Raw genomic sequence first — 19,875 nt, forward strand, 5'->3', positions numbered from 1 at the left:
ATAGGTTGGTGAAGAAAGCTTTTGGTACGTTGGCCTTTATAAATCAGAGCATTGAGTATAGGAGTTGGGATGTAATGTTAAAATTGTACAAGGTATTGGTAAGGCCGAATTTGGAGTACTGTGTACAGTTCTGGTCACCGAATTATAGGAAATATGTCAATAAAATAGAGAGAGTACAGAGAAGATTTACTAGAATGTTATCTGGGTTTTGGCACCTAAGTTACAGGGAAAGATTGAACAAGTTAGGTCTTTAATCTTTGGAGCATAGAAGGTTGAGGGGGGACTTGATAGAGGTATTTAAAATTATGAGGGGGATAGATAGAGTTGACGTGGATAGGCTTTTTCCATTGAGAGTAGGGGAGATTCAAACAAGAGGACATGAGTTGAGAGTTAGGGGGCAAAAGTTTAAGGGTAACATGAAGGGGAATTTCTTTACTCAGAGAGTGGTCACTGTGTAGAATGAGCTTCTAGTAGAAGTGGTAGAGGCAGGTTCAGTATTGTCATTTAAAGTAAAATTGGATAGGTATATGGACAGGAAAGGAACGGAGGGTTATGGGCTGAGTGCGGGTCAGTGGGACTAGGTGAGAGTAAGCAATCAGCATGGACTAGAAGGGCCGAGATGGCCTGTTTCCGTGCTGTAATTGTTATATGGTTATATGCAGCTGTGGAGGCCAGGTTGTTGGGTGTATTTAAGGCAGAGGTTGATAGGTTTTTGATTGGACATGGCATCAAAGGTTAGGGGAGAAGGCCGGGAACTGGGGTTGAGGAGGAGAAGAAAAAAGGATCAGCCATGATTAAATGGTGGAGCAGACTCAATGGGCCAAAATGGCTTAATTCTGCTCCTATGTCTTATGTCCTCAGGAGATCTTCCCTTCATAGCTTCTAGTGGTGTCACCATCTAGCCATGCAGACTCTCAGCCTCCTGCTCAACATCCTTAAGCGGAATTGTTCTAGTAGAAAATTATCTCAGCCTGTTCTTGTCCCACCAAATCTATTTCTCCCTGGGTTCACTTACAACTGTGGCATTTCAGATTACTCTGAGGGCTCTCTGTTTCTTCCACTGGGCCATGCAAGGAGCTTAGCATAAAACTATTAGTGTCAGTGATTCAGTTTCAATCCCACCACTGTCTGTAAGGAGTTTCCCTAATGCTCCAGTTTCCTCCCACATCCAAAGGCACGTGGATCAGTGGGTTAATTTGTCACATGTGTGTAGTTGGGCAGTGTGGATTCATTGGGCTCAAAGGGCCTGCTCCTGTGCTCTATCTCTAATAAGATAAAGTAAAGCCTGAACCAGATTTCCTCCATTAATATGCTCTTTGTCTGGCTGAACTAATTCTTTAAAAATATCAAACACAGCTTTAAACTCAATTAAAGGCCCATTTTTTACTTGATGAATATAATGGGATTTAATCATTTGGACATTACTACATTTACGTGTAGTTTCGAAAAGCAGCAAGAGAGAATTAAAAACAATATGAACAAGATGCCAAAGACTTCAGGTTTCAAAATGTTTAAACATCTAAGCATTAAAAAAACAAAACGACTTCTTTCAACTCCATTTGCGCTCTCCAGATTGATTGCACTGCTATGGGAACTCATATGAGCCCAAGCTTTGGTTGTTTTTTGTAGGAGACACAGAATAATTTTTTGCTACATTCCTGTTCGGATTTCCTGCCTCATATCATCTTCCAGTATATCAATGACAGTTTGCTGCTTCCTGTACTCGGGCAGAACTCAAAAATGCCATTACATACTGTACATCATTAATTTTTCCCTGTACTCACTTTCATATGTTACATGTCTGACATCTGCCTTCACTTTCTGGATCTGTCACCATCTCAGGCGACAGGCTCAATATACTGATTAGAAAGGCTGGCTCTGTTACAGGAGTCAAACTGGACTCAGTGGAGGCTGTGGTAGAACAAAGGACCCTAAGTAAAATCCTGGCAATTCCGGACAATGCTTCTCACCCTCTGCATGCCACCTTGGCTGAACAGAGGAGCACTTTTAGAAAAAGACTAAGACAACTTCACTGCCCCAAAGAGCACTATATGAGGTCATTCTTACCCTCAGCCATTAGGCTCTATAATGAGTCAACCTATAGCCAAAGAAAGTGATGACCCTCTCTTGTTAGACTGTTTGAGATAACTTATTTTTTATTCTTTCTTACTACTTTTCTAATATTTGTATATCTGTACACTTGTTACGCTACTGTGACACTAATTTCCTTTGGGATCAATAAAGTATCTATCTTTTTATCTAAACAAACATCCTATAAGAGGCAGCTCACTCCCAGTCTCGGCCCAAAACATTGACTCTGTATTCTTTTTCATAGATGCTGCCCAACCTGCTGAGTTCCTCCAACATTTTGCATGTGTTTATGTCTCAACTACTTTGTCCAACAAAAGAAATTCCCTTTATTTCCTTATTAGCTCCAGCGATTAAAATGTTCCATATTGCTGCCCCGGAGTTTTCTGTCTTCCTGAATCATGAAGACCCCTCCATCCCAATTAGCAGAATCCAGAATTAACTTGACCACATCTCATTTATTTTCCATGTTCATGCACTCAACACCTTTCATCTTCAAGGAAAGATAGAGTTCTCCTGATCCTTACTTTCCACCTCAGCAGCCTCTGCATTCAATACACCATCTATCACTATTTCTGCCAACTTCAAATCAAGTCGTCACTTTTTATTGTCATTTCGACCATAACGGCTAGTACAGTACACAGAAAAATTGAGACGTTTTTCAGGACCATGGTGCTACATGAAACAGTACAAAAACTACACTGAACTATGTAAAAACAACACAGAAAAAAAAAACTACACTAGACTACAGACCTACCCAGAACTGCATAAAGTGCACAAAACAGTGCAGGCAGTACAATAAATAATAAACAAGACTATAGGCACAGTAGGGGGCAGTAAGTTGGTGTCAGTCCAGGCTCTGGGTAATGAGGAGTCTGATAGATTGGAGGAAGAAACTGTTACATAGTCTGGTCATGAGAGCCCAAATGCTTCGGTGCCTTTTCCCAGACGACAGGAAGGAGAAGAGTTTGTATGAGGGGTGAGTGGGGTCCTTCATAATGCTTTGGGGATGCAGCAGGTAGTGTAAATGTCTGTAATGGCGGGAAGAGAGACCCCGATGATCTTCTCAGCTGACCTCACTATCCGCTGCAGGGTCGTGCTATCTGAGATGGTGCAATTTCCGAACCAGGCAGTGACGCAGCTGCTCAGGATGCTCTCAATACAACCACTGTAGAATGTGATGAAGATGGGGGGTGGGAGATGGACTTTCCTCAGCCTTCGCAGAAAGTGGAGACGCTGCTGGGCTTTCTTTACTATGGAGCTGGTGTTGACGGACCAGGTGAGATTCTCCGCCAGGTGAACACTAAGAAATTTGAGCCGTCAATGTTCAGCGGGGAGTGGTCTTTTATCTCCATACATATCTTACCCTCCCCCTCCTCTTTCAGCACAAGCAGTAGGCCATTCTGGACACCATTGAGGAGAATATTTTTGACACAGAGGATATTGAACTTCTAGAATTTTCTACCCAAAATGGTTGTGAAAGCTCAGTCAATCAGTCATTCAAGACAGAGATCAGTACGTTTTTGCATATGAGAGGAATAAAGGGAAACCGGGTTAGTGCAGGAATGTTACCCTGAAAGTAAAACATAATGGAGAATGCAGCAGGGAACAACTTGGCTGCTCCAGTTTCTACTTCTTATTTGTACCTATTCTTTAAAAAGAGAAAGAAAATTTTTTTTTAAATTATTTTCTCCCAACAATTTGCAGGCAGCAGAATTAAGCTATAATTCTTAGATACGCCTGCTAAATGCGACAAGCCCTCGGGTCGGGAGGCTTGGGATCAATAAGTGCTGTGGAAAAGTTCTAACACTGGAACAGCTAGTTGCTGGTCTCCCGCTCTCGTTGTTGCAGGAGCGGCCTCACTCTCCCTCGATGGAGGGAAAGAGCCTGGCTGAGATACCCAAGTGCTGGGTTATGGACTCTCGATCAAGGTCCCTTTGGGTGCTTTTGCTATTGCTTGCATGGTGCAGTGACAGTGGGGGGTGGGGTTTCAGTGCAAGTGTGGAGAGGTGGAGGGTCGATGCCTCTGGTGCTGCTTGTGCGTCGGGGGAGGGGGGCTTTGTGGTTCTGATGTTACTGTCAATTATTCTTTGGGGTTTCTTGTTTCATGAATGTCTCTGTGAAGAGTAAGAATTTCAGGTTGGATACTGGATACATTCTCTGATATAGTGAAACCCTGTTATAATGCGATCATTTGGGTCCATAAAATGTCATCGCGATAAAAAGCTTTCAAACTGACCCAATGTTGACCTAACACCCTAAAACACCCTTATTTTCGCCCTATTTGACCCATTTTTTTTGCACGTTTACTTTCTGGCAAGCAAATTACCTTTGAATTAAAGAATTCCGCGAATAAATTGTTGTTGTTACCGTAGAAATTAAAACACAAATTAATTTTTAGTAAAGCTTTTTAATACACAAAACAACAAATAAAAACATTCAAGAATACTAGCAATCATCATTTACAATTTATTTCCTTAAAAAGCGATCGAGTGTTCCTTACTTGAACTTAGCATGTCACTGGCCGCGAGCTTTGGGTTCTAGCTTTTGCCTGAGCAAATGAGTGCCGACGGCAGTGTTATGCCGTCGGCCCCCTCCTTTGTGAGAATCTCAAGAACCCTAGTCAAGGGGGGGTCAGCTGACCCAAAAGAGGAAGAGACGTGCTGAATAGACACAGGAAAATGGGAGAGAGAGAGAGAGACCACGTTCTCCCAAGAAGCAGAATAAAGGTGACATTGACTATTGTCTCATGGAGACCACGTGAAAAGCCCTCGGGCAAAGTGGGCTGGTTGAGAGAGAGATCGCATTACCTGCAACTTGATTGACACCTGCAATCCCGTGAAGAAGTATAAAGGAGGGTCTGAGGGGGGGGAACCCTCAGACGCACCCAGGAGACGAAGGAAGCACGATACTGATTCCCGTGGGAGCGGGAAGCCATTTTGAAGGAAGCCACGTGCGTTAGATTCCGAATTTTGAATCTGTGGCTAGAACCAACGAAAGACTGCTTTTAACTAACAACGGGGAAGTCTGCTCCCCTGATTCCAAGGATTTGCTCTGCAAAGACAACGGGCAAGTGTTCATCTTTTCTAAATCATCTCTTTCTCTCTACAACGTGAAAACCTCAGCGGTTCCCAAAAGGGAAAAGCCTGCAAACTTCTGAGTGACTCTTTATATTTCAATTGGACTCAGTATTACCCCTAGACAACTATAGAGCTTATTTCTGATTGATTATTATTACACCGGTGTTTTAGATTGAGTTTTGACGATGTATATGATCTGAATGTTTTGTATTAACCATACGTTTGTGCCCTTTTTGAATAAAACGTTTGAAAATAGTAGCATCCGACTCAGCTGATCCATCTATCTTTGCTGGTAAGTTACCTGGTTACGGGGTTACGTAACAGCAGGGACAAAAGTTTTGTGAAACCAATCCTCAAAGATGACACTTGTCATCCAAGTATTGCCGCTGTGAGTGTACTCAAGTGGTAACGACTTCACGTGGACATGGATGGACATGGAGTTCAATGACTCATCGCGTTATATCCGAATTCACGTTAAATCGGGGCGCGTAAAATCGGGGTTTCACTATATTAAATTGAACCATTAAGGCTGACACCCTTCCGAAGGTTAAGCAAAGTCCAATTATTTTTACTGAAGGGGTCATTTACTTTAAACATGACTACCTTGAACATGGTTATTAGTTAATTTCACTCCACTAGGCCATGAATCTCCCTCCCTGTTCACACCATGTATCGGAATGAAGATGATCCTCTGGTTCCTTTCATCCCAGCATCTCCCATTACAACATTTCCTATTACTTCAACCATCCTTTCTGGCAACTCAACCCAGCTTCATGCAATACTCCTGCTGACAGTTTAACAAATGCAGTGACAGATTTATTGAATCTGCTCTTCTTACACCTAATATTATATTTTGTGTTATTTGATTTGCAAGAATCTCTCATAATGACGTGTCCACAATGCAATATGGATTCTGAGCACATCTCACAGTAGTGTGCCTTGATTCTATCAGGCTAACTCAACAACCTACCCCAAAGGAACACTGGCTGATCTCTGCATAAATACTTCTTACTTCCATTCAAACCTCATTCTTTGCAACTTTAATCTTGTCGCTCATGAATTTGTAAGCCATTGCATGCCTAAAAGTTTTGAGTTTACTTAAAGGGTTAAGTTAGGGAGTCAAGTTCTCACACTCAAGTATGAAAATAAGCGTTCCAATGCTATGGGAATGAAACAGTGAAAGCATTTTGCGTTCCATACATTCTTGCTTCAGTCGACTCAACATTTTGATCCTCTACAACAGCTGTATCTCTGTAGGTTACAAGAAATGTAACATCTGTCATTTCTTTCAATCAGCCCTCCCCCCAACTAAGAGACAAATAGGCTCATGAAAGTATGTCCCCTCCACAATTATTAACATATTACTGTCATCATCAGGACTACAATGTTGACTGCCTTACATTCTTGTGGACTTTGCTGTCATCATCCTTGAAATAATGTGATATTTCAGACAGGTTTAATGTTCCTATAATCTTCTTGTCCAGCATTTCAGTGAAAAGAAATGGCCAAAAGCTCATGTAAGGGTCAAAGGTTTACCCAGAGAAGTAAAGGACCCCACTGCCACCAACATTTCAAGCACTGCAGTCTAGTATGTTGTGATTTAGACTGTCCTATTTCCTGTCACCTCCAAACCATTCTGCACCACTCCAGCTTTCAATAATAAATAGATAAGGGTGTCCTAAGAGATCATTCATTTTCTCCCAAGATATGAAATGTTCTTACCATTTCTTCTGTTGGAAAATACTGTTTTTTTTAAATAATACTTTTTATAAGATTTGAACTTTTTAACAAACTCATGTATTTTTCACACTCACTGGCAGAAAGCGGTATAGCAGCTAAACTAACGGTTTAACACCTTTATCGCATAGGTACTAGCACACTACCCACTTGATGTAACTGTTTTAATTATGCAGTCTATTGACTAATTTACCACTAGCTAAGAAAATTTCCTGATCTATAAAAGTGATAGATTTTTCAAAAGTGCCATCTTTTATTCCTTTGTCTTACACACCTTAGCATTAATTCCCCTCTTAGCATCACTCTCAGCTCTTTATTTAGTTTGCTTAGTATTTGCATGTTTGTTTGTACACTAAAATAAATGAAATCTTGGAATTAAGACTGCTCGCCATTTTTGCCTCCCAGAAGAACCCCAAGGATCCAGAAATTAAACGGACATGCAACACTTGTCTGCAGCACCCTCTTTTGCAAGGCACATCTAAGTCAACTTTTAAACAATGTGACCTTTGAGCCACGCACCAGAGTAGCTAAGATGTCATTGATACAAATTATTACCTGGGTTTCTCTCTGTGAATAGTGCCATGGATTACATGTCATCAATTCCAGTAGGGTTTTAAACTATGTATAACCACTTCCTAGCGAGTTGATTTTATATCAAAGCACAATATCAAATCTACAAATCAGCTTATTGATAAGTAATGAAGTGAACAATTTTTATTTTTAATTTACTTTTATTTATTGAAATATACAGCAAGGTTACGAGCTCTTCCGTCCCAATGAACCCACACTGCCTAATTACACCCATGCAACCAACTAATCTATTAACCCATCTCACAATCCCTTGCATTCTTAATTTTCAGAATTTCTTTTTTCTGGAAGATTTGCAACTTTACTTCTTTTCCAATATTTATATTAGTTTCTACATAGAGGAATACAGAGTACAATAAAGAGTATATAAGAGGTCAGAAAAGATTTTTTAAAAAACACCAGTTACATTATATCTGTTCATAATAACAATTACATTATCCCGTATTCATATAAGTTAATCAATAGTTATGTTAAACTATACTAATTTATTACAAAAGAAAAAAAATCTAACCCCTACCAAGACCGAAGCTGTTCATTAAGGAGAAAAGAAGGTAAATACCTTCTTATATAATAAAAATTAATAATAGTCAACATTTGAGTTTAAATAACGAATTGAAGGTTTTGAAAATAACTCGGAAAAGGTCCCCACAATGTTTGAAAGTCTTGATGAGAATCAGAAATTGAACAACGAATCTTCTCTAAATCTAAACGTGACTTAACGTCACATAACTACTGAGCATGAGCAGGAGGAAGAACATCTTTCCATTTAAACAAAAGCATCCTCCTAGCTATAAGAGAGCTAAAGGCCAAAATATGTAAATCAGATGACTTCAACTTAATATCTTGTCCTGCAACAGATTTGCAATTTTAAAATGTTTCAGCGACTGCTGGATGATGGAATCCCAAAGCATGCTAAAGAATTGACTGGAGGGTGATCATCGTCTCCCAAAGCTGCCTAAAATGGCGCTTCTACTCACCAAATTCTGCCACAGAGATGCAAATGCTATCATGGAGATAATATATTCGCTTTGTGCTTAGGAGCGACAAATGTTCCTTAAATGAAAAGCTTATTTGTTGTTCATGCTCGGTAAACACAAAACTGAATGCACTTGTGCTTAAGTAATTGTATACTTACTCAGATCTATCAATACTTCCACAGTCTTAAATTGTTCTGATGCATTCATCAGCTAATAAAGTTCTTTTGATTTTCTATTGATTGTTTTACTGTACATTATTCTTTCTTTTGCTCACTGTGTGCAATTTTATGTATAACAGACCTTTCATTTACTAACACAAGAGATTCTGCAGATGCTGGCAACCTTGCGCAACATTCGCTTTTTTTGTAACAGAGGGCATTGATGGCTTGATGTTATTGTCACGGATCTTTTTGGGAGGGAGGCAGTTGGGGGTTTGATACTACTGTTGCTGTTTTGTTTTGAGAGGGAGGGGGTTAGAAGGTTTGGGGCTTCTTGTTCCAGCCGCCATTTTCCATGTGGGCAATCTGTTAGCTTTTGGGCAAGGGATGGTGTGGGGGCTTTGGGGCTTGCGAGTGTTGCTTCTTTTTCCTTTTAATGCAGGGAGGGGGTTGATGTCTTTTCTCTTTTCTGTATTTCATGGCTTTCTGGAGAAGACAAATATCAGAGTTGTGTTGTACATGGATACTTTGACAATAAAATGAACCTTTGAATCTTTAATCACCTGCCAGCTTGTACTCCTTCCTCTCTCACCACCTTCTTGTTCTAGTTTCTGCCCCCTTCCTTTCCAGTCCTGATAAAGGGTCTTGGAAAAAAAGCACCGATTATTTATTCACTTCAAAAGATGTGCTTGATCTGGTGAGTTCCTCCAACAACTTGTGTGTTAATATCTCTATGCAAGTATGCTCTGGGAGAAATTTATTTATTTATTGAGTGTGAGAGTGAGTGTGTGTGCATGCGCGCGCACACATATCACAGTCAGCATGCCTATGTCCATGTGCAGTATCAGTGTCTGTGTGTGTTTTAGCATTTGTGAATATGTTACATATCTGTGGAGTATTCGGAGTATAACCAGAAAGCTGTAAGTGTTTCTCTTATAAGTGCTTGCAAGAAAATGAATCTCAAGGAAGTAAATGGAACATATGCATACTTTGGTAATAAATTTACTTTGAACTTTGAGCATTGGCAGGCTGCTCTATTCCTTGTGAAGAATGAACACTGGTATGACGAAGAGATCTGTGGGGAAATAAAGCAAGATTTTTCCCTGATAAAGATCTGTATTTTTTCCCCAAGTGGGAAAGACAGATGCGGACTGTGGAAAACTGCATTTCAGAGCAGACTATTAGAGACATCCAGGGTGTTCAATCATGCCATGAAGGATAAATAGACCATCAAAGAATCTGAAATTACAATCAAAAACTGGTTGGCTGCCTTGCATTTTCCTGAGAATCTGAAATCTGAAGGGCATCAGGTGAGTCACTATTAACAACCTATACCCGACTAATGGTCACTAACTCATTATACACCAAATTAGTCACTAATTCATCATACATTTCATTGGTCAGTAACTCATTATAGGCTGGAACCATGTGGAACTACACAGTCATGGGGAGAACGTCCTTACAGACAGTGGCAAAAGTGAACCACAATCAGCAATTGCTGGGGCTCTAAAACATTGCATTAAACGCTACACTACAGCATTACCCTTACAAACTAACTAAGGTAACTGCCAAACCTTGCGGAGAAGTTCTTCTGATACAAGTTCCTGAAACCGTTTCCTTTAGTCACTCTAATTCCATCTTCTTGCACCGAAGGCCTCCATACTTCCTCATCCATGAACCTATTCAAACTTTAGACATTGCATCAAACATTGCTCTAAAACACTGTGTCAAACTTTAACCTCAGATATTACAATTGAACCTGAACCTGCATCGAGCACTTCCACTGGCAGCTCATTCCACACTCACACCACTCTCTGAGTGAAGTTCTTCACCCTGAAATTTCTCAACTTTCACCTTAAACCTAAGACCTCTAACTCTATTCTCACCCAAGCTGCATATATTCACCCTGTCTAAACCCCTCATATTTTTGAATATCTCTCAAATCTCCTGTGCTCCAAGGAATAAAGTCCTAACCTGTTGAACCTTTACCAGAGTATCTAAATGGAAGAAACTTTGAACTTGCATTTTCACCCCAATCTATCTGGCTGAAACAGCAAGGATATCTTGCTGACGTAACTAGTGCAATTTGCCCCTTAAAAAACGTATCTTCTTCGAGTTAACAGAAAGAAATAATCAGATTGGTTATAAATCATATTGCTGATTCAATATGAGCACATTACCTCATTGCTAAAGATGAATTAAACCCTTTTGTCTTGATGGAAGTTTTGCTGGGACTAAGAAGATGGGAATATGATATGGAGATGGAGAGTCTAGAAAAACACTGATAGTGATTTACAGCCACAAATCAATGGATAAAGAGAATTCAAAATGTATTTTCATCCTCTGCATTTGACACCATCCCAAAGAAAATACTGAGAAAACTTTTGCCTCATCAAAGTAAAAAGAATGACATTTTTTTAAAAAAATTTTGTTTCCAATCTCAACTCCGTGCTCACTCCCCTGTGGTGGATATATCCCAATATCTCCAGTTCACACTGCTCCTGTGAACTTCAGCACATTAAGAATGCATTTCAGTATTTTCATAATTGTACTCAGGGACTTGTGTAAATAAATTCTTTTCAGGCACCATAACATTAATTAGTCATTATTTCAACATCTCTCTTTGAAAGATAATAACAAGTAAAATATATGTTTTCTTTCCTGAAATACATATTTATAAAATAAACAATTGTAAACTACAGAGCAGTGAATTGTCTTTATTCACTGAAAGGAATTTCCCTGAGGATCGTCACCTGGCCGTGGTGGAGAGGCTTGCGCGTTCCTGAGATCCGGAGACCGATACCATCTGGAGCTCAGCTCCTGGTAGGGTCACCCATGGCGGTAAGGTCAAGGAGGAGATTCCAGACGAAGAGTGATCCAAGCAAAACCTCAACGGTGGAGGTGGCAGAAGATAAAGACACAGCACAACGGTAGTGAAGATGGAGGAAGGCTGCAGCAGTGGAGGTTGCCCGGTCATCTTGCGTTCTAGGCCACTAGACACTGACTGAAGGAGTATGTGGTGGCTGCCCGTGCATCAGACTCCCCGTGTTAAACAAAGTCACACACAAGCATTCCCCATTAAGTAACCCTTTAGGAGAACATCATATTTAACTCATGTGATCACACTTGTACTGCTAAGCATATCACTTCTAAACTCCAGTGTATATTGGTGTAATTAACCCAATTTGTCACCATGGATTTGTCCTGCCACAGGAGAGATAAGTCTAGTTAGCCTTCATTCATTCCCATTCTTCCTCAATTTCAAAATCACAGCCTTGTACAAAAATCTCTCGCAGTGAAAACTAACCTATCATTTCCCTTCCAAACTACATACTAAACCTGAACCCCTACTTTGAGCAGCTGTTGTTTAAGGACACTCAGTTCTGGTTACATTGCCCTTTTACCGATCTGTATTGGTTAGATGACAATGGATCTTTTTGTTTTTAGATCCAAAGGTGAATAAGCTCACATTAAACTGCATCTGCCATGCAGTTGCCCACTTATCTAACTTGTCTAAACCACATTGCAGCCTCTTTGAAATGCCTTATAGCTTGCATTCCCACCCCCACAGAAGTGAAGAAGCCTTATTGCAATTGTGTAGTGCCACGGGGACACTGTAGGACAATGTCAGATTTAGTCCCCCTACTTAAGTACAAGTATGCACTTGTTATAGCAGAGATGGGAGAAAGATTCATTAGTCTGATTCCAAAGATGATGTGCTTGCTATAAGAGAAGAGATCTGGTAGATTGGAACTGTAACTTTAAGAGTTTACAAAAAATTAAGGGAAATTTCATTGAAATTTATTAAAAGCGCTTGCCAGGCTAAATTCAAGAAGGATGTTCCTTTCACTGAGCTGTCCATGATAAGGAAACATCTTCTGGAGATTAACAGTAAACTTTTCAGGATTGATAAGAAGGGCAATCCCTAACACAGAGATATCTATCCCAAACAGGTGTGGAGGCTCAGTTATTGTGTTCTTGTAAAATGAAGATTGGTAGATTTCTAGTGTTAAGGAGATAAGTACTGTGCTAAGGTAGAAGACCATGACCTTGATGACCGGTATATCAAGCTCAAATGAGTGTGTAGGAACCATTTATCTGTTCTCTATCTGCATTGTATTCTGTGTTGTATGTTTAGTATGGTAACTAGTCACATGAGTGAGGACAAAGGGAATAAGTTACATGGACCGACAGATGTCATATATTTTTTGGTGACCGCTTAGTTATGCTTAAATTCGATTAAGTCCACTTAATTACACTCAATTGCATCACTTCAAGATTGTATGGTTTGCAAGTTGCTACTAAAAGATCGAATACATTTCTTTGTGGAACATTATTATTGGAATGATCAGAGGGCGTATCATACAGGGATAACAACCCATGTTAGGTCGTCAGCCGCGGCTTTAGGTTGATAGAATAACTGCTACAAACTGGATACCTTACTCCTGCTCTGAGTGCTTTGGTTATATTTTGTTCTTATGTACAGTTGGTTATTGCACAAAGCCCATTCCCTCAACGTCTGGTGGCAAGAGGCCCTTAGACTATGAACTTTACCCGAGAGAGCCAGTGTGGCAGCTGTTAACAAGCTTCAGTGCGCCACTCAGCACCCAGACTGGAATGTTCCAGTCCGTAGTATTTGGTTACAGACCACCATTTGCACTGGAAGATCAGCAGGTTTTTGAAATAGCAAAACGTGTCCTTCACCTGTCTTAATGCTCCTCTAGCAGCAGAAAATGTTTGCTTCAGTGTATGTTCCCGGGAACAACTGTACTGCATTGAACCCTGTGTTAGGCAGCTGCTCAGGACAAACTTCAATGAAGATGCATTGCAAGTCTTTCCGGGCATCCTTGGTCATCACAAATACTCGAATTTTTATGCCATTGGCCAATACCATTAAGCAAAGAGTCCGTGGATCCCAGGTTGGAAACCCCCGTACCTAGACGAGTGATAGTCTCATCTGCACCTCTGCCATCTCGAGGGAGGCATGAAGTGGAATTAAGATGCTGCTAACAATGTATCTTCCAGGAACAGCCCTTTTCACTACCAATCAAGTTCCTGGCATTTGTTTGCAAGCTCCAATCGATAACTCTGCAAAAATACTTTGACAGGTTGCTCAAGGAATCATCTAACATGATCCACCATCTCTTTTTCCTTCCAAATCACCACTGCCTGATTAACTTGATGGAGAAAAACAAAACAGCTTTTCCATGAGAAATAAATGTCATGGTGAATGAATGAATGAATGAATGATCTTTATTGTCATTATACATAGATACAATGAAACTCTGTTTGGCTTCCTCTCAGGCAATCAAACAAAGCGGTAGATAAAAACAAGACGGTAATAGAAAAACAGTATTAAATAGATAAGTAGCAGAAAATAAGTTGCAGCAGCACCAGAATATCACAGTAATGCACAAAGTGCCGTTGGTGCAAGTATTTGGGTCCTTGTGTGCTCACAGTTTCAATCATTGTTCTGTGAGAGTGGTGTGATCGATGCCACAGCTCTGTGGTAGAAGCTGTTCCTCAGTCTATGGGTTTATGAAGCTAACCCGCTTCTGATATTTGAAACACCAGCAGCAACCAAACCACATGTAAGTCATAGCACCTCTAATCTCGTTCAAAACACAGGCTCAGTTGCCACTCACAACTTTCAGTGGAGTGATGGCATAGCAGCAATAAAACCATTATACATAGGAGCAGAATAGGCGTTTAAGCAGTACACTACCGAAGTGGTTAGCACACCGCTAGCCAGCAACCAGGGCTCAATTCCCACTGCTGTCCTGTGAGGAGTTTATACATTCTTTCTGATTGCATGGGTTTCCTCTGGGTACTCTAGTTTCCTGCCACAGACCCAAGACATACTGGTTGGTATGTTAATTGGTCATTGTTATTTGACCCATGATTAGCGTAGGGTTAAATCAGTGGTTGCTGGGCGGTGTGGCTCGAAGAGCTGGGAGGGCCTGTTCTATTCAATCAATCAATAAGGCTGTTCCGCCCATCAAATCTATTCCACCATTAAATTATAGCTCATTTATTCTCCCTCTCAACCCCATTCTCTTGTCTTCTCCCCGTAAACTTTGATGCCCTGATTAATCAATAATCTATCAACCTCTACTTTAAATATACCCAATGACTTGCCCTTCTCAGCCCAGAATTCATCTGTGGCAATGAATGCCACTGATTCTCCACCCTCTGGTGAAAGAAATTCCTCCTCATCTCTGTTCTAAAGGGACATCCTTCTATTCTGAAGCTGTGCCCTCTGGTCCTAGACTCCCTCACTACTGGAAACATCCTCTCCACGCCCATTCTATCTAGACCTTTCAATATTCAATAGGCTTCAATGAGCTCGTGCTTCATCTTCCAAATTCCAGCAAGTATAGGCCAGAGACATCAAACATTCCAGCAATGGCACACATATCATTCAATATCAATGTAATTTATTCAACAAATGAATCGAATTGAGAAATAGAGCAGATCGCTATCTGGCCCACTGAATTCAGAAGCATTTCTCATTCCTAGATCCAATTCACTACCTTTAGTTTTACATTTTCACTGCACCTGGAATGCGTGAGAAATTTAAACTCCTGTGCTTTCTGATTTCTGTTGTGAACAGGACAGTAAATCAAGAGAGCTCAGACTCGTGCTTTGGAGTTCCTTTTCTTACAGCTCAGCTTGAAGCCCTTTGCTCCCTGCAGCTATATAATTAACTTACGTAGAGGCAGGTCTCAACAACTGTGCCGCGAGCTCATGCTTCCCACTGTCTTTCATTATCTCCGTCCAAAGCGGCCCAGCACCCTCTATTGTGCTGAAAGAATCGGCGACTCAAACTCAGAGCCAAGGGTTTGACAGCCCTTCAGCCTGTTTCTCATGAGACATCTGTTCACAGAATCATATGGCACAGATGGAGACTGTTTGACCCACTGACTGTGTGCCAGCACTTTTACCTGCTTTCCCTCAAAATACTTCCATTTTTTCCTGTTTTGTATATTACATTTTTCTTTTGAAAGTCCCAGTTGACTCCAGTTCCACTTTACTCTCTTGGAAGTGCATTTCAGATCAATACCATTGCACAAAACACATTATCACCTCCCCTCTGTTTATTTTGCCAATTAACTTAAGCCTTGGCCCCGTGATTCAAAATCAGAATCAGATTTATTATCCCTGACATACAATATGAATTGTATCATTTTGTGCACCAGCACAATGCAAAGATATAAAAATCTATAAATGACACAAATAAATAGATTATGCCCCAAAAAGTGGACTAACAAGGTGTTGTTCATGGGTTTATGGACCATTCACAGACCTGGTTTGGCAAAGTCAACACACAACCTACAATCATCCACTGGCTTCCCCAGATGCTCAAAAATTTAAACACAAGGGATTTGACAGATGCTGGAAATCCTGAGTAACATCTCAGCCTGAAATTTTTAAACATCTAAAACAACTTCTACTTCAACTCCAATCACTTTCTCCAGATTGATTGCGCTGCTAATGGGAACTCATACGAGTCCAAGCTCTGCCTGTTTTTCGTAGGATTCACAGAACAAATTTTTGCTACATTCCTGTTTGGACTTCCTGCCTCATATCTTCTTCCAGTATATCGATGACAGTTTGCTACTTCCTGTACTCAGGCAGAACTCAAAAATGCCATTACATATATCGTTAATTTCTTCTGTACTCTCATTTTCATATGTTCTATCTCTGACATCTTTCATATGTTCCATCTCTGACATCTACCTTCCCTTTCTTGATCTGTCTGACACCTTCTCAGGCAATAAGCTACTAAACATCCGGTAAGCGGCAGCAGACTCCAGTCTCAGCCCAAAACATTGACTGTTCATTCCTCCCCATAAATGCTGCCTAACCTGCTGCATTCCTCCAGCATTTTGTGTGTTTTACTCAAACCTCTACAGCTTCTCACTTGGGTTGTCCTTCTTTTCTGCTTCTACATTGGCCGCGCATTTGAATAAGCTCCTTCTTTATCGCAAACGTCCATGATTTGAGGATATCTCACTGTGGTCCTAACAACTAGAATATGAAGCGGGGAAACAGTAAACAGAATTTAAGGATCATCTCAAAGGGGGGAAAAAAAGAGGCGGCAAGATTAAGAGAGGGAATCATAAACATAAGAAATTCTACAGATGCTAGAAATCCAGAGTAACGCACACAAAACACTAGGAGGAATTCATCAGGTCTGGCAGCATCTGTAGAAATGAATGAGCAGTAGATGTTTCAGGCCTAGACCCTTCTTCCGGCCTGGGATGGGTCTCCACCCAAAACATTGACTGTTTATTCTTTCCATGAATGTTGCCTGACCTGCTGAGTTCCTCCAGCATTTTGTGTGTGTTGCTTAAGAGAGGGAATTCTAGGGCAGTTTAAGATATTTATTGCAGTAGGCTTGTGAGGCACTATTCTCCTTCTGAATGACATGGAATATAAATGCTTTATAAGCCCATAGTTAAACTGTCATTTGGAAAAACTAGACACAGTCTCCTGAGCTTTTCCCTGATAATTTGTAGCTTGATTATTCTGTTTGCCATGAAAATTGCCTGGATCAACAGCAGTGTTTAAAGTACAGAATGGAGAAAACCTGTCAATACTTTTGAGACTACAATGCGTGTTCATATTACTTATTAGGGATTGGTTTTCCCACCTTCATCTTTAATGAGAAGCTCTTGGCTAGGATCATTTCTTGGCCTATTCAGGACAAAGCAACTAGATGGATTGCTACTTTTTCCATCTCCTTAGACATTGACTGTCGCAGAAAAAGCCCTTCTTTAACAATGCCTCCCAAATCTGCTCCTTCTACGGTCTGGAAGGATAACCAGAGCTGTTGCATTGAGAGCTCCCCACCAAGACAGGCATCAACCCATTGCTGAGTAAAATTTTTGCAGTTCCATATCTAGAGTCTCTTTCATTATACATTCAAGGCAGTTCATAACCTCAAGGGCAATAAGAAACGTTGCCTTGCAGTGACGTTCAGAACCCATAAATAAGATCACATCCTTCATGGTGCTCACATCTATTAGGATTAGGAAAGAAAGCCCATTGCTCTCCAATAGCAGTAAGCACTTAAAACCATTGTGAAATTAGTTAAGGAGCTCAATGCTCAAGGCTTAGAAAAAATAGTAGCCTTCAACCAATTCATCAGAGCGCAAATTACAGGATAAGCAACATATGAGTAGCGGGAAAACATTAGAGATTCATTATTCTGCAGTCTATTTGTCCCTGCTGAAGCTTCAGTTAAAATGAGAAGTCAAATCAATAATAAATTACCCCACGGATTGGAAAGTAACTGTGAGCCCATAATTAATGGCTCCAGCAGCAAAGTCCCATATGTCACCAACCTGCTTAATTTGTGTATGCTTTATAGTTGAGCCTGTTTATTATGTATATTGTTATGTAGTGTATATTATTGCTCCACCAAAGACTGCAAGAACTTCAAACTTAACTTGCATTATCATTTTGGAAAGAACAAATGCAAAGGAAATTTCAGCAGCCATATTCAAACAACTTGGATCGACACTGTCCATAAGGACACCAACAGTAGACGTGCACTCGCTTACTCAGTAAGAACAAAATAAATTCATAAGGAGTATCAGAGAATAATCCATGTATAAATGAGTGAAACCAAAACGTGGAGCAGGATGGTCTATCTACATAATCAAACCATGCCATTCAGGGTGATGTCAAGAACTGTGTCTTCTCTCAGAGGGTAATGGTAAACTGCACACTGTGCTAACTGCTTCAGAGAACTGTCTGATAAGATTTTGTTAAGCTAGAGTACAAAGAGTTTTGGGATCAAGGAGGCTAGATGAACTCAAGATATGGAACAGTAATGATCTAATAGAATAACAGAACAGTGGAGGCATAAAAACTTGTTCCCATCCTAATAATCCTATGCTTATATTCCCATGAGAAGTGCTCACAATGTGAAGATTACCAAACTGATTAACAGCCAGCTGCAGGGAATATCATACAGCTCTCTAGATTATCTTCAGTTCACAATTTTCCTCTTGATGTAAAATTCTCAAGTAGTCTTCAGCTATCTTTCTTTCCCCTTAAATTCTCAAACCTAGCAGGATAAAAGAACAAATCCAAGATGCGCGTCAAAGAGCTACTCACCATATTGACAACGAGGTCCTTGAAAGCCTTCTGGGCACTGACATAACTGTGATGTTCCTTCAATGCACTTTCCACCATTAAAGCAGACTCCAGTGCTGCAAATAGCTGTAATAGAACAACACAGACATTCCCTTAGAAGAAAACATTTCAAATCCAATCACTTGTTTTCAGTTTTATGGCTCAGAATTGACAACAGGAGCCTGACCTGAGGCTTTACATTTGACTTCAAAATTCACAACCAACTTCAGTCCAGACTGCTTTTTCTCATCAGGACCTTGTTGCTCCTTTTTGAACATGGGCGGACATTTTTGCCGTCTCCAAAGCATTTTACTGTTTTCACAAGGCTGAGTTGTTAGCTCAACATTCAACCCAGCACGGATGGAAAGCACGCTAGGGGCCGGCCAGATTCGAACTTGGGACCATTTGCCTCAAAGTCCAGTGCTGATGCCACTCCACCACCAGCCAGCAACAGGAACTTGCCTCATATTTTTTTGTTCCTTCTCAGGTGTCGTGAGTTTTTGATTCTGCCTTTGACTAAAGTCATCTCCACTTGCCACTGTTATGAACCATATCAGTCTCCCTTCTTGTCCTGTTCCTCTACAAAACTTCATACCTTCTAACCCCTCCCTCAGAGCAGATGAATAGTTCATAAATATTAGCTAGTATCTGCTATATGTCAAAGGGGGGGGGAAACAAATGTTGCACTAGAGAAATTAAATTCATTGCTTTCATTTCTTCCACAAGCTTTTGCTGAATACCTGGATTTAAGATCAAAGCCGTCTGAAAAGCAAAAATCCACAATGCTCAGGAATGGAAATTCAAGGCTGTAGATGTACCTTAAATGCATGTTGTCTGTCATATCCAGCAATGGCAGGAGACCAGTGCAGGAGAGATTTTAAAGTGGAGCTGGGGCAGTTCCACTCTCTCAGCCTCAGAGGTCTGGGTTCAGTTTTAGGAGTAGTCATCACAAACTGGGGTCTTTCTTGTTTGCAGTGGGTGACCATGATTCCTTCTGCGCCTTGCCGTGCCCTTTGCTCTCCACAGAGTGATGAAGAACCACCTTCCCGGCTGATGGATCTCATCCGCCCAGTCTGCCAGAGATGACTTCACATGCAGTGA

General features: G+C 40.7%; 1 protein-coding gene across 1 annotated transcript in view; it reads right to left on the minus strand.

Annotated features, from left to right (window-relative positions):
• The window catches only part of LOC140718425 (uncharacterized), a 353,391-nt gene extending 334,536 nt beyond the window's left edge, over positions 1–18,855 (minus strand). Inside the window, exon 1 of the mRNA XM_073032152.1 lies at positions 18,757–18,855. The gene's annotated coding sequence lies outside the window, so the exon portion shown is untranslated. The remainder of the gene's footprint in view (positions 1–18,756) is intronic.
• Between the last annotated feature and the right edge of the window lie 1,020 nt (positions 18,856–19,875).

The sequence above is a fragment of the Hemitrygon akajei genome, chromosome 29 (genome assembly GCF_048418815.1).
Source record: "Hemitrygon akajei chromosome 29, sHemAka1.3, whole genome shotgun sequence".
NCBI classification, from domain to species: domain Eukaryota; kingdom Metazoa; phylum Chordata; class Chondrichthyes; order Myliobatiformes; family Dasyatidae; genus Hemitrygon; species Hemitrygon akajei.